The sequence below is a fragment of the Simochromis diagramma genome, unplaced genomic scaffold, assembly GCF_900408965.1.
Source record: "Simochromis diagramma unplaced genomic scaffold, fSimDia1.1 OVJJ01000334.1, whole genome shotgun sequence".
Taxonomy (NCBI): domain Eukaryota; kingdom Metazoa; phylum Chordata; class Actinopteri; order Cichliformes; family Cichlidae; genus Simochromis; species Simochromis diagramma.
Window position 1 is genome coordinate 5,331,121 of NW_024386764.1, and position 25,031 is coordinate 5,356,151.

The window sequence follows — 25,031 nt, forward strand, 5'->3', positions numbered from 1 at the left end:
ATCTACTATATATACTATATAAGATTGGATAATAATGGGAAGCATGGTAGTTAGCAATGTTGCCTCACAACAAGAAGGTCCTGAGCTCAGTTTTTGGTAGGTTCTCTCCGTGTACCCCAGCTTCCTCCAACAATCCAAAGACATGCAGTTAGTGGAGTTTGTTTAAATACAATAAGATTAACAACTGGCAGGACTATTGAAAGTCAGCGACAATACAAGCTGGACATCTCCCGGTCCTTCATTTTAAAATAACTGTGAATCTGTATTAAGCTTAAATCTCCCTTTTGTTAAGTGCATTATAAACTTGTGCACCAATGACCAAACACTAGTGTCCGTTTAAAGAAAAGGACGGCAGGAGCCTTCAGGATTGGTAAGAAAAAGCCTTGCTGAAGTATGTAGGTTCAGTAGGTGAGATTTAAGTCTCTGGAAAGTTCAAGAGCTCCTCACCAATCTGAAAGTGCAGGCTATCAAAAAGGGAAAAGCATAGGAAAACAATGAGATAGGAGAAAGTCGCTGTGTTTGGGAGCAATGTCTTGTGAAAAAACAGAATTTCTTCTATTCCTTTTACAAGGTGAGTGACCTTTGCCTTCTGGGTGGCTCTCCTCCTATTTCTCCATTAGTACATGAAGACAGACAAGCACAACACACACACACACACACACATACACACACATACACACACACAAAGGCATTTGCAATTTCTCTCTAAAGTAGCCCCTCTAATACACACAGGCGCTCACTGTCCAACAGTCAATATTTTCTGAGGGATGGCCTCCCTTGAGAACTAGCAGGCAATCTGAAGGGACCCCTGCAATGAAAGGCCCTGTGATTGCATTCGACCGTAGCCCTTACAAAGATGTCGTACATCAAATGCCAACAGATAAAAAGCCATCCGCGAAGAGTTAATCAGCAGAGTAGCTTTCATGGCCATACTGCAATTTGTCTCAATATCATGAAAGAAGACAGGCTCTCATAAAAAGCACCGATATAAATAAATACATAGAGGCTACATATATAAGATTTTTTTAATCTCTAAAATCTGTATTGACCCAAAAATCCAGCACTGGCTGGGCTTAACTAAACCCATAGACGCATTTGTCTTTTATGTACCACTGAATGAGATGTTATCTCAGACTGCAACATGGCTTCAAGTAATGCTCTGCTTTTATCTTACCATTTGCCGATATTGCCTGACCTTGAGCGCGAGCCAGGTCTCTGTGTGGATAGATGCTTTTGTATGTCTGTTTTGTACACTTGTTTACTTCTGCAAGTGCTCCTATGCCTCACCTCACCACCACAAACCCCCAGTTGTTTGGGCAAGGGGTGGGGGTGCTTAAACGTTTGGCTGATACCATAGGGTTTGAGAGCCTGAACAATTTGCATCCTGAGTCACAGTGTGAATGGCTGCATAAGAGGCTGTCAGGCATTTTGCATACTTGCCACCTCATACCTGATAGGATACACTGATGTGATCCTCATAGAGTGTCATGCTAGATAGTGAAGGCAATCAAAATATTTGTTAACCCCTTGCTCTGACCCACTTGAACCAGCAACCACAACTAACCGTAACCCAATAAAAGATCAATGGAGGAATGAGCCACTGAACCTGCGCAAGAGGTTTGCCAAATACTCCAAAATGCACAGCGAGCCAGATGAAAATAGTGCTTGAATGCATGTTTCAGGGAGACTGAATTAAACTTGCTGTTACAGCATGCATTATGACACAATGATACACGGTAAAAATGTATTTTGGCTCATAAAATAAATTCTGGAACAATAATATATTGCGTGAGGGTTTTGCTTATAAACTTTTTGGTTGAGGTTTGAAATAACCTCTTTTCCTTGCTATGTTATCCACATTCTAACCTTGTTTCAGATATATTTTGAAGGAGTCCATCCACCTTGTCACTAGACATGCTTCATTATGTTCAAGGCTGAAACATCCCAGGGGTAAAATTCTTCCGTACCTGGAAATCTAGACGGACGTTTGTCGGCTCTCAGGACACGTCGACCCAGGCTGTCACCACCAATTGTCTTAGTCTGCTTGACACAAGCATCTGTCAACATCCATTTGCCTATACAATGAAGGTAGTGCACAATTCTACTGTAAATATCAGACTCACGGGGTGGTGCACAACAATATGTTTGAAAGGAAGCCAAATACTCGCTCTGATTTGTAATTTCAAAGCCTGATTCATTGCACTTACACATAAACATGCACATCCTGTCACATATCGAGGAGTTACTGTGTCCTTGGGAAATCGAAGCTTCGTCAAGCTGTACATCAGACATCTGCTAAGCGCCTCATCATCAAAGTGCTGAGGTTTATTCCCTTGCGTTTCTGTGCCAAGAACAACTGGCAGGCGCCAAGAAACCTTCCACTCTGCCACCAAGGTTAGGTGAATGACAACACGGAGTTACTGACACACAAGACAAAGAAGGAGACAGCCATAGAGGGAAAGAAAACAGGAGAGGCACGCTGCAGTCACGTCTCTGTGTGGATTCTTTCCTATTTCCTGTCTCTTTATTGAGGTACTAGCTACCGCTGGAAAACTAAGAGCTTCCTGTTTGTTTTCACCTCTGTTTGCATTTTCTGTTTGCCTCTCAAAACAATCCAAAAAAACCCAAAACAAACAAACAAAAAAACACCAAAATTAATTATGTTATGGTTTAGTCCCATCCCTTCTCCTTATCCCTTTCTCTCACTTCAGAATACAGGAGACCTAATGTTGATTCGGCATTATTATTCATCAGCTATCAAGGAGCAACGGGTGATTTAAATGATCCACAGGAGGTGGCAAACGGGAGTCATGCTAGCCTGTATCTTCTCTTTAATTGTCAGCTTAGTGCTTCACTTATTTTATATTAGCTTCTTGTTCTAGCCTTGAAAACAGAACACAAAAGTAGTAAATGATAGGATAAAATGCATTTAAAGGGCAACCTCCTAAAAAACAAAAAAAAAAACAAAGCTATGATGCTGATACTACGTTATGATTAACATGAAGTAGTTTGAAGTACCTCGTATAAATGGGTAAGATAGATGGTGAAATCACCAATGCCCACATGAAATGGTCAGTGGAAAATAATTTTTCTGTAAATGATGTCAATTTATAATGAATTCAGTCTTTCTGCTCTAACACCAGTGAATATTTCCCAGCCATGTACTCTTCTTGGCAGTCAAAAATCATGTAACAGGGCTGACATTTGCACAGTCACTTTCCCACTCCAGTTTTAAGTCAGGGAGAACACATCTACAATGTATGGAATAAATACATGAGAAGCCACACATAAGTTTCAAGAGACGTATGGGCTGTAGGGTAAGCTAGGGACTCCCCAAGGGATCTCTGACCTGTCGATAGGCTACAGTCTCTCCCTTGGAATCTAGAGCGAGAGTCAAACCATCCATCAGGCCTCAACTCCGAGTACACGAGGCAGTGGGAAAAGAGAGAAACACGGGATGATTAATGTGCCTTCTGTGTGGTCAGTCTTTTTTCTTCAGCAACACGTACAACTAAGTTGTGTCTCGCACAAAAATGCGTTGCACACATAGCTTCCTACACAGGTGCTTGGACACAAGCAGAAACATGCACACATACACACATCACAAAAAGGCTATATTCTAGAGGATAGTACACGAAAAATGTCTGAGCTCAACTCTGTTCTTGGCTAACCTCCACGGTGAATGGAGGGGTATTGACTACAGCGAGACAGCTAGCCCTTATTTATAAATGCTCTTGCTGAGCCAACACAATGGCTGCACACAGCTAGAAAAAAAAAATCACCAAACCGTGGGATAACTCATCAACAGATAATGACCATATGTGATTGCTCCCACTGATTTACATGCAAAGTCTTGAGTGCTTGAAAAGATTGTTTAAGACTGCCATGACCTGGATGACTGACAATCTACACAGAGAAAAAAACACATGAAGGGCTTAATTTCAAAAGTGCTTATGTGGAACATGACTATCTGTAATTCAAGAGGTAGTAATAGGATTTATTATTCAAAAGATGCTTATTTGGTGCTTTTTGTAACAGGCCAATAGGGCTCAAAGTCAAAAATTTAGTCCTGTTATGTAAAACTATTATGTTGCACTTCATTTTATATTCAAACTTCTCTCACAATCCCATTCCTTCAGCACGCTACACTCATGGGGGGTCAGGTGCCTGTAAAATGAAGATCTTTCATAACAGTCCTCTTCCAAGCTTTCTACTTTGCACAACCTAATGAACACAACGGGGATCTGTTCCATTGTGAAAGAACAGTGGAGGTCGGCCATTAAACGCGCCACACTCAAGTGGATTCATTTTTGTCTGGCCACAAAGGATGCTTTCGAGCTCATAAGCCACACATTAATATGACCACAGATCAATGGGACTGCGAGCAGTCTGAAGGTATTGTTAATGTATTGGCTGCATTTGTGAGGGTGTAGAGATGGATATGACGTTGTGCTGACTGGAATACCTCACACACTTTGGTACTGGTGCTGAGCAGTATGAAAGAACAGGACAATTCATTTGGATTATGGATTATTTAAAATTTAAATGAGTGATTGCTTAATTTTTGTACCTGCAGTCTATTAGCAGTATAAATTTTTTGTCTTTTTTATGTAGGAAAATCTCTGAAAGGTCTTGTTAAGGCTTCGCTGACTATAAAACACAGGTTGGGTGTTTTATGCACGTCACTTAACCCCCAAACAAACATTAACTGCATAAATGCTGAAGTGAGAAGCAGTCATTTATAACTGTCTTAAATTATATTGAGTTTTCATTTGTGTAAAAGTAAATATTCATTATCTATATTGACATATTTATACATCATTATACATATAACGAGCTATAAGCACTTGTGTAATCAATTGACTAAGTCATAGGACTGGAAAACTTCTGCCTTTGCGGGTTCATACAAATTGTTGAGACAACCTTGAAGCTCCTTCGGATGCAATACAAATCAGTACAATGACATTTCAAGACTCATCATATGTTTAAACAAAACTATCAAAACAGGGGTTTTTTGTGATTAATTCAAAGGACACATGCAAATTGTGCAAAGTCCTACTAAATGGAATATTTAATGACTTCCATTTGTTTCTAAGCTCTCGTTAGTTTTCCCGTATAGCAATTTCCAGAGATCATTTGTCAATCAAAGAGTGTGAGTGTGCATTTTTCCCCCTGAAATGTGTTTATTTTATTCCAGCACAGGGATTGTTATTTCAGACAGGCTGATGTTTTGGGGGCGTGTTATGAACTGGTATTGAATTTGACATATCAGAACAAGTAATGGAAAAAAATCCAGTGGTACGCAGGCTGAAGTGGTTTTAGGATCATTCTGTCTGTTACTCTGTCCCAGTCTGGGTGGGGCTCTGTTGGCCCCAGGCCCTGGACTATCAGTCAGGCTGATGTATAGGTCCACAGGGTACAAATGAAACCTGTCACAACAAGGGTAATGATGTCAGAGTCACTATAGCTCACTGCTAGAGAAGCAGCGGGAGGGAGATGAGGGGACAAGAGGATATGGGGAAAAGAAGAGGGTTGAGCAGAGAGAATGGAAGAAAGGAAGGAGAGAGTAAGCTGGGTGTGAGGAGGAGAGGTGGGGAGGATGAAAGGCAAGGGACATAAAAAGGAGGAAAGGGAAAAAGGGCTGGGTAGAAAAGTTGTAATTGCAGTAGCCATATAGTTAGAATCGGAAAATAGCGGGGAGAGAGTACAATTAGAAAAAAGAATAAAAGAAGGTCAAGGCAAAGAAAAAAATAAGGTGAGATGTGAGGAAGGATCTGAACTGAAGGGAAGATGGAACAGAATAGGAAGTGTGGACAAAACAAGAAACAGAGTGATATATGGAATGATTGTGTGAAAGGGACATGTGAAATGACAGGAGGAGGTAAGTAAGGGAACAATGGCATGAAAAAAGGCGAGGGGAGAGGCGCAATTCAGTGTGCAATAATGGAAATGTTGGAGACTGAGGCAAGACTGGGATCACATGTTAACATGAAACATTAACTTGCCTTTGTAATTCAGTATCTATTGATTCTGTTGTTCTGTCAAAACAAGACAAAAAAAATAAAAATAAAAACCACACTTTGATGCCGAATCTCAGTTTAATCCCTGTGTGTGAGTGTAGGATGGGGGAACAGGGTGTGCCAGTGTGGCATCAATGGAGGAATATGATTGCTGACATGACAAGTTTTTTTTGTTTTTTTTGAAGATGTGTACCCTCTCTGTCTTACTTGTTTTATCACACAATATCTCTGCATACCTCATCGTGGCCTAAGCCAGTCTCTGTCTCTCTTTGATTCCCTGTCCTCATCCTCCATTATCATTGACATCATCCTTTCCATTGCACTCTCTCCACCATTCTACATCCGCAACACATCCGCAACACATACTTACACATACACACAGATGCCCGCTCTCTGTCTTTGGCTCTTTGGCAATCTTCCTCCATCTCAAGATGTGGCCACTAATGGATTGAAAGTCTTAGGGAAGAAGCAACAGTCATTTAAAGATTAATGTCAGGTCCAGTATTCTGAAGGGCAGTCAGCCCAGCCTTTATGCGTGCGTCTGTTCCCAGTAAAGGACATGCGCATGTCATTTCTGTAAAGATGCCCTCTTCATTATCAACCATTAGGCAAAAAGGGAGGAAGAAAGAGAGGTTTAGCTGGCTGGCCCATACAAGCACATATCACAGCTTGTCACTTTCTTCTCAATACCAGCTACTACATGGCCATTAAAACCAAGGACTTTCATCAATTAACATAACTCACTCGTGGATAAGTATGAATAGGCTCTTCAGCGTCTTTGAAATACACCTCTTAGCTGCACCCAAAGTCTGCCTTAACCAGTGATTTAATCTTCTACAGAGATTCAAAGCTGCACTAGGTGTGTTTTTGAGTTCCTTTATCCACCTTCAACAGAATGAGGAGTATTCATGTTTTAAACTCTTGTGGATTTGTTCAGTTTGTCCACACAGTCTCATTTTAATGCACTGGGTACTCCGTTTGTGTCACTTTTTAATATACAGGTAGAGCTCTAGAATAGCATCTTTGTGGATAAGGACGCATAAAAAATGAAAACAAGTCTGCTTTACAGCGCAGTTGGGGTGGTAAAAGTATAAATTTGTTCACCCAGAGGACCGTTGCTTGTGTCTTGTCTTAGACTGCTAGTTTTAGACTTTTCAGTTTCAGCTGCTACTGGGTTAGGTTTTAGAAACAACCCTGACTGATTCCTTTTGGGCAAAGATCCTGGTATTTGTTAAAATACAACCTTTTAGACTTTTGAGGGTAAAATACAATGTCACGTCCAGAGGTCCTGACCTAGTATGTGGTGAGCTGAAAAACAAAATGCTCTCATTTTCTTGGAGGTGACACCTCAGCAGTGAATGAGCATATAAACAGGGAGAGACACACTTCTGTAACTAAAACATCTGAGAGGGATGGAATCTGTTATTTCAGCACTTTGAGGCCTGGACTAAAAAACTGAAATCACAAGCTGATCCAACTTGAATCATGATGTGGCCATAATGTTTATGACCCCCATGTACCTGCATGCACGCCTGAAAATGTCTGGGCATGCTCCTGGTAAGACAATAGATGGAGCGCTGGGTGATCTCCTCTCAGACCTGGATCAGGGCATCAATGAGCTATAGTGGCTTCAGATGCACCAATATGTACTGTCCCATGTACTACCTCGCCACGCCACATGAGGCCTCATTGTCCTGCTCCACAAGCAACCCAGTCCACACTGCCCCAGCATAAGGTCTGATGATGGGTTTGAGGATTTTAGCCCAGTACACAACAGCATGTTGAGGTCTGTGTGACACTCTAAGGATATGCTGCACCGACCCACTGACTAACTGGTCATGCTGGATAATGTTGCAGGCATCTTAACGTTCGCCACGGTGTCTCCAGACACTTTCACATCTGTCACATGCACTCAGTGTGACCTACTATCAAATATGAATAGAACAGGGTGCCAGTGGTGGACATGCCAGTTCTGATGTTCTCAGGCAAACTCCAATTGAGCTGCATTTAAAAAGACTGCTAGAGTTCAGTTTGTGGGGCCCTGGCAGGAGTCATGCCTTCTTGCACAAAGGAGCAGATTCTGGTCTTGCTGATTGGTTAATGCCTTTAAATTGCCCTGCCCAGCTCTGTTCATGCAATGGCCCAGTTCCTGGGATCATCTCAGTGTTATTTATCTCCATTCTGCCCTTATTCACAAACTGCAGCTCGTTCAAAACGCTGCTTCGCGTCTCTTAACCGAAACTGGTAGGTTTGAGTCTATTACTCCAGTTCTCTTCGATCTCCGATTTTAAAATCTTATTGCTCACTTTTAAAATCATAAATAACACCGCGCCCAGCTATCTTAAGGATCTCCTCAGCTTTTATACCCCCTAGGAGAGCGCTTAGATCAGCAGGCCAAATGCTCCTGGTGCGAACTAGATCCCGTCTTAAGACCAGAGGTGACCGTGGATTCGCCTCTGTTGCACCCTACCTCTGGAATAATCTTCCACAAGCTATCCGCGCGTCTGATTCAATTTAATCTTTTAAATCTCGATTTAAAACGTATTTATTTAGCCTTGCCTTCCCTGCCTCCTAGACCCTGCATTTTTAGCTGTACTGTAACTTATATTTTTTGCTTTTATTAATGTTTTTATGTTTAAACCTTCAGCCTTTTGCCTCGTGCCTACTATGCCTGGTATCACTGGTTAGTTAAGTCTCCCACCTGTTAGTATATTCTATTTGTACTTATATTATTTTATTATTTTATTTACTTGTACTTATTATTGCTCTTATTTGGTTTCTGTGAAGCACTTTGGCATACACCTTGTTTTTAAATGTGCTATATAAATAAAATTCTATTGTATTGTATTGTATTTAGACTGTGCAGGTAGACACATCAAGCCATCTTCCCGTGGCACATATGGATGTGCCATTTAGGAAGAGCTGGACTACCTGTGCAACCTGAATAGGGTACCACCTCATGCCAGGAGTGACGAGGACAGTAGCAAAAAGGACGGATGAGGAGAAAGCAATGGATTGTGGCCACCACCTGGCAAAACTATTCTCATTGTGAGGACTGTGCCTCTCCACTGCAAATATTCTCACTTTCATTTGCACCAAATAGGTGAACTGGACTCCTAATGGTTTATGCTGTCTGTTATACTGAGATGATGGAGAATTCCCGAAAGTTTTCTGAGCAGGACAAAACAAACAAGCAGACAGAAGGAGTTTCCCACTCCATTAACCTGTACATCTTTAGCTTACAGGAGGAAGATATGGAGCCATGAGACAATCACTACGGAGTGAGTGTTTCTCACTTAACTTGTTTATAGAAAATGAAGCTTCGGTGTAAGCAGACAGCGCCATATTATTAGACGCAATATGAGACATAATATCTAGTAGGGCAAAGCATTTTTTCATCATCATGACTTGCAGTAAATATAAGATTATAAACTGGCAGGATGGACTTGTGGTTGGACGTCTCATAACTGGCACATCACTTTTCATTTTTAGAACAGCCAAAACATCCTTGAGCAAGACACTGAACTCCTGGCTGCTCTCTCAGTTGAAATCCTTCTGAATAATAACAGCCAAGACAACAAAGCTCCGTTATGCTTCAAGGGCACGATGGCTTCAACAATGAATGTTGCAGCTTTTCAACCTGTAAGCCTTGATGAATTAAATATTTTCAGTTTAATATTTTGCAATTACAAAAAAAACAACAACAACAGTGAGCATGATTTTTGCTTACCCATAATCCACAACTGAAATTATATTAAAAAGAAACACAAAACATATCATGCATACATATCACAGAGTGTGGAAAAACCTTAGCTTTACCTGATTTACTCCAAACAGAAAGGAAGATGACGAGTGGAAAGCAGCAGGGATGGACAAAATTCTCTCCTATAGTTATAGAGTATTGCACCAGAGTGCAGTTTCTCAGATTTGGACTTCAATATTAAATGTAGCAGTAACAGGAGAGGCAATTGGTGAATCCACGTTTTTAGTTAAATCAATAGCAGAGGAGTTTATTTATTTTTTCTCTCAAGCCACTTGTCATTCTGTTTCTTTCTGCAGTGGAAAACGAGGATTGGGTTATATATACATTTTCTAATATTGAAAAGCAAAATAATGTGAGGGACAGGCACCAAAAACAGACAAAGACAGAAGGCAAATAAATGAGTATAGGAGTGAATGCAAAACACAGTGACTTAAACAAACAGAGACAGGCACACACAAACACAAAGGAAAATATGTGTGTGTCACTACCTAAAGGACAAAGAAACACTAAGCACTGCCACTGAATCACACAAGATCTACACATACTCTATGTCCAAAAAGCAGCTTTTATTTAATGGAGTGACTGCCCCTCAAAGTATTTGTGCACCGCCTTCCTACAGAGAGACACTTTGAACATCTGTGGTGCGCGTTCCTGTGAAGCCAGGGAACGCAGCAGCTTGAGCTCCACTAAATATTTAATGGCCTTGTCTGATGGTCATAATCGCTTTTAAGAACAATAGATGAAAACAAAGGGCGGCTGTGAAAAAATGCGCCAGAGTTTGAAGGCCCACCTTGGAGTGACAGGACAAGCCGGTCTTAGGGAGGAGAGGGGCAAAAGGGAATACAGGATGAAAAAAAAGACAGACACTCAGAGCTATGAAAAATACATAACAGGTGACGATCAGTGTAAAAAGGGAATGGCATTTGACCCAGGAGTATAGAAAGTCCCATCACAGGCTACGCACGTAAGGGCTATTTTTTGGAAGTGATCTACAGAAAGGAGCATACGAACTGCAGAAGAATAATACCAAATTAAGCTAGTTGACATCTATACAGGTTTTATCAATGCTTTTTTTGTATTATGCATATATTGTAAATATCTTGGGTGTGTGTAGGTTTTGCAGTAATTGCAATACAAGGATTGAATTGATGTGCACTTTTGAAGATCAGTTTAAAAATGGATAACTGCTCTCTGCTAATACAGACACATATACACATCTCGGTGTGGACCTGATCATAAACTCAAAAATATGTTGCTTGTAGGACTCAACAAAACCCATCTTTGAAAAACTCTGAAATATCACTGACTCGTCGTGACCCAAAGGTAGTTTCAATAACAAAGAACAGTTACTGTCTGTCCAGGAGGCAAGGATGATATTCAGCTGCTCACGAGTCCATCATGAAATGGATGAAAATACATAGTATTGAGAGATGGGCTGCTATCTTTACAGATCTAAGTGAAAATGGATTTCTTTCATTTTCCGGGCTGACTACACCGAACATAGGAAGAACGTACAGAAGTGTCAGTCAAACAAAACTCGTCATGCACTGAAAAGCAGCGGATGGAAGGAGAAAGTTCACCACTGGCAGGTGATGCCAGATGGAAATATAGACAGCTCAATCATGGAGGAAGAGCTGGAACCAAAGTCCTTGTAGAATGGTAAATGGCCTGCATTTGTATAGCGCTTTACACTACATTCAGTCATTCACACACTGGCAATGGCAAGCTACGTTGTAGCCACAGCTGCCCTGGGGCGCACTGACAGAGGTGAGGCTGCCGGACACTGGCGCCACCGGGCCCTGTGACCACCACCAGTAGGCAAACATGGGGTTGGTATCTTGCCCAAGGATACTTGGCATGCAGCCAGGGATCGAACCACCGACCTTCTGATTAGTGGCTGACCTGCTCTGCCACCTGAGCTACAGCCACCACCAAGTGCCACAGCATGGCACACACCTTGCAAGTCCTCTGTGCACTTATTTGAGCCGATATTTTGACACATTATCTTGATTACAGCCCCCCTCCATGTTTACTGTCTACCGATTTAATATTACATCTGTGCTGGAACTAGCATAGATATCACCGCTACATGTGCCATTGTTTTGTTTTCCAAACCGAATCTATGCAGCCGAGCTGATACCCTCATTTCAAAATTTAAGAAGCAATTACATAAAGATTTCAAGTCAGAGCTGAGAACAGAGAGACAAGTTGAGTAGGCTGGTGTGAGGCAGGGAGATGTAAATAACTAGACAAGGAGGAAAGAAGAGGAGGGAAACAACACAGGCAATCAGTGGGGAACGCTGTGTTTCTGTGCTGAAGGAAGACAGGCACAGAAAGGAAGAGGCAGAGAGAAAGAAACAAAAAAATACAGATAAAAAGAAGGGAAAGCCTAAGAGGCAAAGACACAGAGAAGAGGAATGATGGACAAGGAACAAGGAAGGGGGGGGAAGTTGTGACATGAAACAGGAGCAGGCAGCCAGATAACTAGAGCTTTTTTCTTCATGTCAATTAAAACAGCACCTTACAAGGTACACAGGAGAAAGAGGAGAAGAAAGTGGATGTAGCTGAGCTGAGGTGACAAAGAGGTCAACATTTCAGCTCACCCCTGTCGTTCTCCTGTCTTTCTTTCAGGGTGCTTTAGAGCCCACATCCACTGGTGCTGCACTGAACTGCTTCTCCTTTGAAAACTGAATGCAGGGTAGCCTCTCCAGCTAACTCTCTGACTGTAAATGTGTGATGGTGGAGGACTGAAGGGAGAGTGTGTGTGTGAGTATGTGGTGATGGCTGGTAGGTGGGGGTTTCCATCTCTGAGAAGATGAATCAAAGTGATGAACGGGACAGCTTTGAAAATTGGCAGTCCTATTTGGGGTTTTGTCAAAGGTCTGAATGATTTATTTGACAGGAAGTGATGACAAGGAGTATGCTCCATTTCCATGTTTCACATCCACATAAGCACAGCAAGCTAGGGGGTAATTTCAAGGAAATTTTGTGTACACGTTTTCCACGACGGCTCAAAGTAACAGAAAACGAAAGGCGCTGTGAGGACGGGGTTGAAAGCAGAAAAAAGGTCAAAACAGAGACTGAGGACAGAAAAGCAGGAGAGACAGGGGCAAGAAGTGGGAGAAAGCAGGGGCAAAGTGCGAGGGAGGCAGATGGAGAATAAGAAGCAGATAGGTTCACCTCTCATTAGCTCGCCTGCCACACACTACACCACAAAGCAATGCACCTCCCAAGGACATGAATTAAACACAGAGCCAACTACCTCAGAGAAAAGCAGCCCTGCCAGCACTTAGCCAAGCCTCATAAACAACAAGCTCGCATTTGTCACTTCCTCTTCACCCAACAAAACGACAGTAAATATAAATTACTTTTAAGTAGAGCTCATTCCATCGTCTCCCGCAGCATCCTGTTCTTGCTTCAGCAGCTGGTTTGAGCTAACAGCACAAACCGACGGACAACTCAAGCAGCAGATTGAGGCCTAAAGGTGATTGTCACAGGGGAAGCCAGCATAAAAGTCCCACTGACTGCATTTATCAGTTGTCATTTCTTCATTTTCTTACAAATACATTTAATTTCATCAACTTGGAAACAGGAAAATTGTGGGGTCATTTAGAAAATAAAAAAATAAAAAACTACAAAATGATCTAAAATGCAGGTAGACATGTGTAGCTAAACCAACTGAAATGTAATAGAATTAATTGATGAGAAGCCAGGAAAAATAGAATTACATCCAGATGGTTCAGTGCAGCATGCTGCATTACTGGGAGGGCAACAAAAGAATGAAAACTGCACTGGTTATTGCACTAAAAGGGTTGCTTTGTAAGAATGTGTCACTACAGGTATCAATGAAACGTATTAGATTGCAACAGGATTGTGCATTCCAGCTCAATATTACTGCAGGCTGAGTCACTGTCAGGTCTTTGACAGGAAAGTTCTATGCTGGCGCCCACACTGTGCAGTAGTGTTATACTGAAACACGGCCATAAGATTGTACAGTTGGTGTCTTTGGATCATTTCATTCACAAATGTCGCACAAGTGATCCAAATTCCTCCTGGATGTTGAATAGGACAGCCAATTTATTATTTCGAAGTAACAGCATGCTCACACAAATGTTTCCTGTACATTTTGATATATGAAAAGAAATAATCTCGATTTTTCTAAGTGCATTCTTCTGAAATACGAGTCAAAGACCAGTCATGGTGTTGTGGTAGTAGACAGAGAATGGCAGGTACCTTTGAAAGGCATCAGATAAAAGGTAAAGGTCTTACTTGTAACAGGGCTTACAAAAAACATATATATAATCTGAGTACACTAGTGTGCTTACATCCAAACCTTACGCCCTTGAATTCTTCAAGCCCCTTAGCATGACCCGAAGCTCCCCCAAAAGCTCTCCATCACCCCTCTGCCTCTTTCTCATTACATGCCTATTCCTCAGCAGCTGGAATGCACTCTGCTTCTCACCCCAACCTCTCTCAAAAAAGGAGAAGATCAAAAACGAGGCAGACTGCTCAAATTCCTGACGTGCCAACAATGCCAAGGTTCATACAGCCATCTGCAGATCTATCATCTTGCCTGTGTCTGCTGGACTGGAATCACAAAAAACACAAAGCACCATCAACCGGAGGGACCAATCAAACTCAAACATTTGTGTCCGAAATCTTTTACTAAACTTTGCTGTTCTTTAAACCTGAGAAAATAAGGAAACATTTTCTTCCCCCTGTGGAAGTCTTCATGCATTTCCGTTGCAATCATCGTAAACATCTCGTTAGCATTCACAGTTGTGCCAGAGACCTGCCATTAATGCCTGCTATTGAACATAGCCTCTGGAGAAAACATAGGTTTGTTAATCAAGCGAAGACAAAACAATTACTAGAATCCGATAATCAATGTCTGCGGACACACAATAAATTCTGGGTGGCTGCTTGGGAGGAGGAAGAGGGGTGGGAAATGGGATCCTACTAATTAAAGAGAAACTTGCTATCTTTAGTTAATAGCTACACCGCCACACCGTTTAGCAAATCTGATTAAGCAGTTTGACATAGCCTATGTAATAGCCACTACACAGTTCTTTTCCCCCCATTGCCACTGCATGTCTGCTCAATTAGTACTTCACTAACAGTTTAAATCATTTGAAGAAGTCCCTTTGCCTTTGTGTTGCCACTGAGAGTTTGTAATGTAGTACACTAATGACTTGATATAATCAAAAAATTAAATGCCAGCTATATTAATCTAAGATTAATGTGGATTGCAGATCATTTAAGGACAGATGGCACAACTGTTCTTAATGAATTAATATGGTAGTTGTACCATGGCAGAAAATAGAAAAGTGTGAACATTTTGCTAAAATAGCTTCCATCCGTCCTCTTCTGGGCACCTGAGGGGTCGGGGCCTATCCCAGCTGTCACAGGGCAAGAGGCAGGGTTCGTTCCAGACAAGTCATCATTCTGTTGCAGGACTAATACATAAAGACAGGCTACTATTCACACATACAGGAAGTTTAGAATCAGTAATTAGCCTTAGCCTATGCCCCATGTCTTTAGACTGTGAGAGTACCAGGAGGGAATCCAGACAGACACAGAAAAAACATGCCAACTCGACACAGTGAAGCCCCAGGTTGAATATGAACCCAGGAGCTTTTTGTGATGCGACACTACCGCACCGTCCAATGTTCTAAATGCTAAAATAGCTTTTAGAGAAGCTATCAAGAGGTCACTAGGGTTAGAGACACTGTGAAGCAAAGATATACCATCTCAGAATGTGTTAGACATAATCTTTCAACCATACAGACAAAAGTTTCCATTTTAGTTGTCTTTTGCAGAATCATAAATCTGGATTTGGCAGAAGGCACTGGACGGAAAACCTAATAGGATGCTGGGAATTATAGGTGAGATAAATCTGTCTGGATTTCTGAGAGGCCTGTGGACAGCTAATTGCACAAAATACACTGTGCAGCAGGAAGTTTAGGATAAGTAGCCATGAAAAGAACTATCATACAACGTTAGATTTACCTTAGATGTATGACCAAATCACCCTGAAAAACCTGTGGTGACACGGTGAAAGTCACTTTGATTAAATAATCTTCCAAAAGATTTGAATAAACTTTTCATCAAAACACAACACTAAACGTAAGAATGCCATGGGTTTTTTACAACACAGCACAAAAGGTGACTGCAGCAGGAATAATGATCAACTGTACAGCCAGTCAAGTTGGCATGTCTCCACTTAGCACAATAGCAACCATAACTCTTCCATGATCAATAGATGTTCATGACTTGCTTTAAAGGTCCCATCCTCCACCTTCTTCCTATCCATCTATTCCTGCCTCATTTCCTGTCAACTCTTCTACCCTTTCTCATCTATAATTCTACCTCTGATGCTTCCTTACCCCATTCCTCCCCCTCCCTTCCTCCCCCTGTCTTTTCGTACCTACTTTTATTCCCTGCCCATTATTTTACTTTTAACTCTTGTTTGACTTTTATTTTGTTCTTTCCATCTTTCTGTACCAGTTTCTCCCACTACTACTCAGTATGTTCTGCCCCTCATTGCCCACCTCATCATTTCGTCCATATCCCTTTTTCATCTCCTTTCTTTAATTTCCTTACATATATATATATTTTTTGCACCCACCCTTGTTTTTCCTCTATCTTCCATTTTCACCCATCGCTCCTCCTCCTTTGTCTTTTTAAAGGCTGTATTCTTAAACTTAACCCTGCAGACTTTTCTTCTTCTTTGTCTTTTCCTCTGTTTTCATCACCGGCACCTTGCCATTACTGCTTCTCTGTTCTTTCTTTTTTTTTTTTCTCTCTGTCATCTCCTTCCTTCTCAAATTTGCAATTTTTTCACCTTCCCTCCATGTTTTCTTTTGTCCACCTTTTCTCCCCCTGTCCCTCATATCTCTCTCCAGCTGGTTCTCTTTTTCCATCTGCCATTTCTCCTCCTTCCAAATGTAGTGTCTCCCCTGCTCTCCAGCAATCTGCAGTTCACAGGTTTCCCAGGGCACATTGTTGCATCCCAACGGAAGCTTGCACAGCATTCTCCCATAAATAATTGAAGAGGCCCCACATGGCCAGGCACGCTCAGTCTAAATGGATTATTCTGGGAGAGATCAATGCCGGCCTGTGAGGGTTTTATTAGGGCCTCCAGATGAAATGTACAAGGCCACCACCAGTGCTATCCTCTCTCTGTCTTCATTCAGCCCTGCTATTGTGTGACATGCTCTCTATCTCCTTCCTCACCTCACAAGCATCTTCAGCCATCCACCTACTCCCGGTGATGACCACACCACGCCCCAAAGGTACCACAACCGGTGTGTTACATTACACCTCTGAATCAAACATAAATGACTATCCACGAAAGGATATGAATCACTCATTCTTTGTCAATCCTTTGACTATAATGCTGGCGAGCAGTAAACAGGCGAGACAGTGTTTTATTATTCTTGCTGTTGTCACAATGCATCAGCCTCACTGACCCATACCAACATCAGCTTCCCCTCACTAGCTTGGCAGGAAGCATCCAGCGATACCCAGTGGTGTAGTTATGGGCAAGACAAGTGGGGAGGTGAAATGCTGCTGTGACCTTCAAGAGACACAGCCCCCGGGAGGAAAATTGTTTTCCCAAAGGACATTTACATGTATCCAGTGAGAGGTTTCCTAATTGTCTGATTTCCTGAATACATCCTGCCAAGCTCACAGCCATCGATGTTTTGTAAGTTGTTTATCTGAGAATTTTTATTGGTTAAAAGAGACGAATAAAGCAACATTTCTGTTCATTTTTTACTTAGTTCTCAGGAAATCTCAGTTGTGCATTATATACAATCCCATTACCTTTGTGAACCCCACACGAAAAATGAATGGACTAATTCCTTTTACAGGTGTTTACGTGAGTTAGCAATGAGCATGTAGCATCTTTAGAGTGCTTGGAGTGCAACTGGAGATATGACAAATGTTTTGAGAGACAGTGGTACGTTCAAGAGAAGAGCTAGTCCCCCCCCCCCAACGAGCTTGGGTTTTCTAAGACTACAGATTACCACTGTAGTCATCTTTAACGACCTGTTTTAAAGTGTGATGCTTGACATACTGCTTTACTTTAATGATGTTGGTAGGGTGCTGGTGCAATGCCAGTTCTGTCATGATGCCTTTTGAGAACCACTCTATATTCCATCAGGTTTGAGTATCAGACGTCACTTAGCATTACAGGGAAAGCTGGGTAAGAAAATTGGACTTTTTCATATGACTGCATCTGTGAATGAGAGGGAATTATTGTGTTAGCCCCTTCCATGGCCACAGATATCAGTGGTATAAGTGATTTCAGAATTTTTTTGGTGTCAACTTGGCTACAGCACCTGTGCTTTTTTTGTTGGAAATACATGAAACTATAGGTAATATAACACATCCATGCCACAAAGGCGGTATGTCTTGTGATGATATATTTTGGCATTATCCTTACCAGTGAAATTAAACAGCGTAATGAAACCATACTGGAGCAAAATGCAAAACTAGTACAACATACTTCCTCTGGTCACTATAATCTTTACACATTATTTGACTGGGTTTGTGATGTGAAAAGACCCTGCTTTACGAAGTAATCTGTTTGTTTGTTTTTTTTAGATTAAGCCTAACACATTAGACAAGAAGGGGAAGGCCCAGAGGCTTTTAACCCCATCCCTCACAAGTGATTCCTTTCCTTACTTGGAATGAAGGATAACATTTCAATTATTCCAGGATCAGACAACATCTTCCTGCTTGACATGTTAGCTGTGCTGGGAAAATGCATACATATCAAAGCCATTAAAGTGTCAAGCCCAATGGTAGGCTCAAACCAGGTCAGAATGTTCATGGAAACGTTTTGAATAGTGCATTTTGCCCCCATTCTGACAGTCACCTTTCTCTAAAGAGCTTATACTGTATCTCAGCTGTTTGAAATGACAAATTCAGAGGATGCAAGGACATTTCTTTCTTTGCTGTTAGAATATTCCAGAACTCATTAGCATACTTCAGGACCATATGCTTTCTGACAAGATTTACTGTACAATAGGGCACAGTTGAAACACAACGCTGATTCCAAAATGCGCTGTCACATTATTCTATCCTTCCCAAGTTTTTCTTTAATAAGTTAATCACCTCTGGAGTGGCAGTCAGCAGTTGTTTGGTTCTAGATGTCAATCTTGTTTTACGCTATTAACATGCATTTAAATTACTTTGGTTTATTTACAGAGATGCAGAGATGAAGGCGAATGGACACTGAAGCTGACATTTTGTTACCTAGAATTTCAAACTCTGCCACAGGCGGGGGCAAGGGGGGGGGGGGGGGGGGGGGAGTGGGGAGGAGGAAAAAAACAGCCCATTGTTTATCTGGAGGTGACAACTAACAAGCACTCTCCTGGTAATTAGACTGCCTCAGTGCACATGGACGAAACGCTCCATGAAGGGTGCCTATGATTTAATATTTTCTTCTCTCTCTTTTCTTTCTGGTGTTACTTTACAGCATCTGAGTTTCCATAAATAGCTCTACCAGCCCTCCACATCCATTTTCATTTCACTTGCGTTAATAGCGTGACCAAAAATTTTGGTTTGGTGGCTTTTGATGAAACTGCAGAATATGGCTCATCTTGTAATAAAATCATATGTTTATGTGCGTGAGTCTGTAGGTGCTTGTCTGTCGCTCTACATATTTGCAAGTCCAGTGGTGATTTTTAACAGCCGTGGCCTCACTCGTGTGCCTGAAAGTATCTTGACTGTACAGCTGGCGACAGGCAAGCATATCTGAAGCATATTTCAGCAGGAGCAAACAACGGATGCTAACATGCCATCCTATTACATATTTCATGCATTCATAGAGCCTGAATATTAAGCTAACATACTCTTCTATTACAACACCTTTAATGCTCTGCACTCACTGGTCTCACTGGTTGTGTCAATGAGGGTTTCACCTTGCACCTCAGCCACCTGATCTTGAACAAGAGGAGTATCAAGACATCCAGCAACAATATTATTTGTTAAAGAACAGTCCTCACTGACTTTATCCAAATTTTTGATCCTTGATCTGTTAGAATGACCTCTTTTGCATGTCTAACATGGGTATTTGACTGCTCCATGAACACACATTGGATGCTGAAGAACTGCATAAAATGTGTTCTCCAATTAAGTATGAAAGGCTGTTCTTCCACAGGCCTGTCAGACAGGAAAGACTGTACTCTGCATTAGTGATCATTGGGTACCACTGCATCTTAATATTAAGAGGAGGACAGAAACATAGCGACACATCTTTCTAAAAGATGGATCTGAATTAGAAATTAGACTGAAATATTAAAATCATACAAATAATAGCCAAATGAATCCCAAGGGTGCTGTTCCGCCTAAAAAAAGATGAGGGAATACAAATCTGTATGTGTGCATGTCTTGCTCTGTGTGCTCAGCTGCATCACATCATTTGTTTCATCATCACGAAATCAGCTCTGCATATTTCTAAATCTTCCTTGCAGAAATCAAACTTTTGACTGTTACTGGAAAAGAAATGTGCATAAAATGTGAAAAATGTAAAACTCAAGAGGCACGTGGTTTGTTGCTTGAATAAATGTGTGGCAGCATAAGTCAGAATATAATTTAGGAAGTATCGTGGGCTATTTTAAGTGGGGGGGCGAGGGGTGCGTGCTTCTTCTTCTTCAGCCCACTGGTGGCTGTTAACCTGACTTGTTCTAATGTTTCTGGGCATTGTGTTTTGCCCGTGTGGAGGATGGGGCGAGGGGGCGGGAGTCACTCCAAATTTCTCATGTGACGGAGCATAACAGGGAATTGTAATACACAGCAACATCATAAATTTGATTACATTACATAGCACCGCGAGCCTGTGAGCCATTTCCAGGCATCATAAAAAAGCTATAACTAAGTTACCACTGGTACAGAGAAAAATGAATAAAGCCATTTTCTTTTAACAACCCGGGCGCGGGCGAGATATTGTTCTCTCCTCTGGCTTTAATGAGCTTTGCTGACCCGCGATGCGCTCATTGCGATCGAAACAAAGAGATGGAACAAGATGGGAAATGCACAACTTCGTGAAAATGATAGACTAAATTGTTTTGTGGCAAATATGGCAAAACCAAACTCCAAATAAAAATATGCTATTAGAAATAAAATAAAATAAAAATATGCTGTTAGAAATAAGAAATCGCCTAAAAAGACTATCCTTGCTCTCATGAATAATAAAAAGAATGAATCCGAATGATACATGATGTGTTTGCTTTGCTTTTACAAAAATATTAAACTATGAGAGGAATAATCCAAATCTTATAAAACTTAAAAAATGGTTACTCAGTTTGTAGTCCGTGTCCCGATGACTGTTTAATTTAGAATATGTGTGTGTGTGTGTGTGTGTGTGTGTGTGTGTGTGTGTGTGTGTGTGTGTGTGTGTGTGTGTGTATGCGTGTGTGTGTAAAACCAGCTTTTTAATTTTTTAGATATGTCTTCAGAGGCTAAACACAAGGTATTTTTACGTCAAATGTCAACGGGAGCGACAGGATCTACAGACGGGAGCAAATTCCAATCGTTTCGGAGTTTCCAGCTTCAGCAAGGACGTTACTGGCAATTAGACAAAGTCAGTGTCATTGCTGTGCTGACTCCACCTCGGTGGCTCTGTGGAAAGCTCAAGCGACGCACCTCGAAACGAGCCCAAATACGTTCTACAAGCCAGAGGCAACGTGATGCGCAAAAGCAAAAGCCCGTCCAGGGGCGCAGACCAAACGCCGCTCTCAAAGTCCAACACTTACAGCTCAGGCTTGAATACTGATCAAACAAGAGATCCACAGAGAGAAAGGGGAAAGAGATACAGGGGACAGAAATGATCGAAAATAACATTTTTACGGTCGATGCCTACGAGAAGAGCTGGATGTGTCCTGGTCTGTGGGCATGCCTATATAGCCGGATTCTAACGAAACGCCTGTCACGATTGACTTGGTCAATGAAACACCCCCCTGTGGAGATGCACTTGCTAGATGGAGAACCCCCTCCCACCACACACACACACACACACACACACACACACACACACACACACACACACACACGGAGAGAGAAATACAGAAAGAGAGAGAGAAAGCGAGAGAGACACACCCCCGCCCGAAAAAAACGCATGATTGAGAAATATGGGAAATGTTCCAAAGAAGCTCTATGCTGCGTAAAGAGGAGTAAAAGAAGACCTTAAAGAAATCCTGCTTCGCCTTTCTGCTGCAGAACCACCCAGGCTTCTTTTTTCATTTTGTAATTAAGTGAGTGGGAGAGCAGAACAGAAAAGGGAAGCAGTGCCTGTTGCGACCGTCGTTCGTGAACGTATCCCCGTTATTTAAGCGGCAGAGATGCTCTGCCACTATAGCAACACCTTTGCGAGGGCAGAGTCGAATCTCCCGCTGAGTCCGGGACTTTCGAGCATCTCGTTCCGTCGCTAAGCCCCGTTTCAACTTGAACGTGCTTTCTTGCAGTATTCTGAAACGCTTTCTTTGGAGACTTGCCTTATTCTCTGTGCAGGTGTTAAGACGATAGGACAGAAGAGGTCTGTGCGCTCCCAGACCTCATGCCTGATGCCCCCCCCCCCCCCCCCTTTCTTTTACACACAGATAAAACCATGACATTAAAACCAAGGTCTAGTGGAAGAAAAGTAGCCGAACACTGTTCGGGAAAACAGGCTGAGAAGTCTGCCTACCTTTTGTCGGTGTCGGAGTTCCAGCTTTTATTTATTTTTTTTTCTCTCTCTCTCACGCTCTCTCTCAGCTCATAAACCCATCACATCTTCATGTTTAAAACAAACAATAATCCCCGGGTTTGTGTTAAATATGTTCGTCCCCGCGGCAGGTCCAGTGAGGAACCGTACACGGGTTCCCCTGCCGGCTTAAGTAGTGATTTTAAAATCCACCCAAGAGCGCAGGATGCTCAGGACGCGCCTGGGTACGGCAGGAGGAGTCGTTCCCTCAGCAGCAGCCGCCGTGCGCACTTGGAGAAACCAGAGCTCTGTCCGTGCAGAGAAGCTGAGGGAATGATGTCATGCGTCCGGCCCTCCCTCTCCAGCCACCCCTCAACTGAAGGCTCTCTCTGTCTTCTCTCCCCCCTCCTCTCATTGCCCCCTTCTTTTATAAAGCTACTTTAACATTCTAACTTTATTATCATTACCTTTGTTGGTGTGTTTATTTAATTAATATTTTACTCATTAGCGACTATACATGAAAACTGCTCTAAAAAAGGAAAAATCTAAATTTTTACAATGGCCTATTTTGACCTATTTTAACTCAAGATAATTCAGAATTATAATAGAACTTTTCCATATATTCCCTAAACAATTTCGTTGAGCAGTGGAGAAAAAAACGGGACTTTATGCGTAAGAAGAATTTTTTTTAGAATGCAGGTTTTTGCAGTGCTCCATTCGCTATGATGAAGTCATACAGTTTTTCCCCGCCTTACTAAAGGTTTCATCCAGTAGCATCACCAGCCTGCCTTTACCCGCCATAAGAGGGAAGGTAAGGTAGCATGAAACAGGCCAATGCCTACAGCGCACTGCGTCATGGCAACCGCCCCCTACTTGGTGCAGCAGGGGTATCTTAAAGATAAAGCATCATCTCTTCGTATCAGACTCAAAGGATAAGCTCGTGTGTATATCAAATATTACACTGCGAATGCAAACAATCCATCTCACTGGACTGTTATTTACCCATTTATTTAAACGAGACTGTGGATAAATTGTGTTCTAGTACACACATATTTTTAAACTTCTAAAACACAGTTAACAATAAGTTCTCCTTATGATATGAATTTCCTCCCCAGACGATGTAAGGGCAAAATACAAAACTGCAACTACAAGAGCAAGGTGTGACTTAAGAAATGTATTATACAGAAGCCAGTGTGTGATTCGCTAATATTATAAAATTATTTTTGTTTGGGTTTACTGCAAAACCTTCACAATAGGTAAGAAGACAATGAGGTATTTTCTGCACTTTGCTTCTGACTGCTAAACCCCCCCAGAAAATGAACAAAAACAGAATGATAAGGCCCAAGAGGACATTTAATCAATCAGCTTCAGTTGCAGGTTTTAGTTAATCAGATATTTTAAGTGACAAGGCTGCCTTCCTCAACTTTGTCTAGTGCCACAGATGCTCTTACAGGGACAACCTTAAATTTAGCCTCCTGGAGCCCAGCCACTCATACTTCTCCTAATGCATGGAGTTGCTCCTTGAAGGAGGCACTTAGCCTCAAGTGGCCAAGAAATGGCAGCTGATGGACACTTGAAAACACAGGTTTTGTGTTCAATACATTGCTGCCTTCTATCAGACCATCTTTCCTATCATGCTGTTTTCTGTATTGTGGTGATAGACACACTCTCACTTGTTGTCACCAGTATATATATATATATATATATATATATATACAGTATATATATATATATATATATATATATATATATATATATAAGAAAACCTGAAGAACCATGAGCACTCTTCTTGCCAGTTGATGAGAATTAGCCCTTAGCATCTGTTTGATGCCAAGGGCTAATTCTTGACCTTTTTGATTCCCCTCAGCTTCATGTTCACAACATACTAATATGTACACTGAAGATGTTTTAACATTCTCAGTTTCTCAGAAAAAGGAGAATAGGAAACCACTGATAACAGAATTATTGCCCTCTTTTCATGTGTATGTATATCAGTTACACAATTATGTTTATGGCCTGTTAAACTTTTATTATAAAGAATAAGAAAGATTGTTTCCATCTGTTAATACACCTGTATATAATGCAAATAAAATATGAAAGAGGAATAAAATGCATAGCTATCCAAAGCCAGGAAAAATATGGACATTCATCCTCCTTCAGTGCACTTCATCCTCACCAAAGATTTACTCTGATCCCCATTTTTCAGTCTACAAAGGACAAAAGATGCAGTGCATTATTCCCTATGGTGATCCAACCCCTGCTGGATACACTGCATCAAGCCAGATAGAAGTAGAAAAGCACAGCTACATGTTATAGCTGTATACTGTGACAGTGTCAAAAATAAGTGGAACAACTGCTATGTGGACTATTCTCATTTGCTTTGCTGTCAGTCTCTTAGAAGACAAAGAAATTCTTTGTAGTGAAGTGAAACTGAATGTTTAATACAATGAGAACTGTCCACTGTCTGCACTTCTCATGCTGCTTTCTTGAACTTTAATTATTTTTTAGCTTTGTTTTCCTCTTTGGGGTGAACAATTGTCACTCAATTCCTGCTTTT

At 41.5% G+C, this 25,031-nt stretch overlaps 1 protein-coding gene across 11 annotated transcripts in view; it reads right to left on the reverse strand.

The window, feature by feature from the left end:
- ptprsa (protein tyrosine phosphatase receptor type Sa) overlaps window positions 1-22,794 on the reverse strand; it is a 223,089-nt gene extending 200,295 nt beyond the window's left edge. For 3 of the 11 annotated variants that reach the window (XM_040032829.1, XM_040032837.1, XM_040032809.1), the window contains exon 1: window positions 22,478-22,794. The gene's annotated coding sequence lies outside the window, so the exon portion shown is untranslated. The remainder of the gene's footprint in view (window positions 1-22,477) is intronic. The other 8 variants (XM_040032858.1, XM_040032845.1, XM_040032876.1 and 5 more) reach the window with 5 other exon arrangements.
- Between the last annotated feature and the right edge of the window lie 2,237 nt (window positions 22,795-25,031).